Raw genomic sequence first — 851 nt, forward strand, 5'->3', positions numbered from 1 at the left:
TTCTTTCACCCATGGGCAAATTAGAAGAATACCATTTATAAATATTTGTATTTCTCCAAGTAAAAAAGTGTTTATTAATTTCTAGTATAATTTCTCTGTAGCTCAAGAACATCTTTTGTATGATTTCTGTTGTGTATTTGTGAAGATTTGTCTAACAGCTAAGAATGCATTCTATTTTGATGAACTTTCCATGTGCATTTGAGAAAATGCGAGTTTAGCTGTTGTTGAAATTACTGTGTCCTCAAGTTTGAAGGTGTGGTTATCACAAGTGCTACTTTATCTCTTCTCCCTATACTTGGGCCTACCAGGTATTCCTGCCTCTTCTATGCCTCTTCCTGCTTCTTCTATGTTTCTATGCTGCTTTTCTTCCTCTAACTGCTATGAGTGCCTTCTAGTGCCCTAAAACAGCAGATTTGTTGTTCTTGCCCTTGCAGATGAATATATTTGTTCCATAAATTAGATAAGAATATATATATATTTTCTGAGTTGGAGTCTCAGTCAGTCATCCAGGCCACCCCTGGGTTGACCTACTAGGCTCTGGCAATCCTTCCATTTCAGTCTTCCAAGTAGCCAAAACTACTGGCGCTACCACTCCCAACTGATTTTTTATTTATTGTTGAATGAGGTCTCGCCAGGTTGCCTGGGTTAGTCTTGAACCTGCAGGCTCAGGCAGTGCACTTGCCTTGGCCTCCCAAATTGCTGGGATTACAGGCTAATTTACTGAGCCTGGCTGATAAGAATATATTTCTAGACAGAATTTTGGCAGCAGCTCCTGTTACATCTGCCAGCATATCCCAAAAATGGAACTTTCTCAGGATCCTTTATGATCTTTCCTATGAGTTCCCCCTTTG

This window comes from Carlito syrichta, unplaced genomic scaffold (genome assembly GCF_000164805.1).
Source record: "Carlito syrichta isolate Samal-C Ts95f unplaced genomic scaffold, Tarsius_syrichta-2.0.1 Scaffold312825, whole genome shotgun sequence".
Lineage (NCBI taxonomy): Eukaryota > Metazoa > Chordata > Mammalia > Primates > Tarsiidae > Carlito > Carlito syrichta.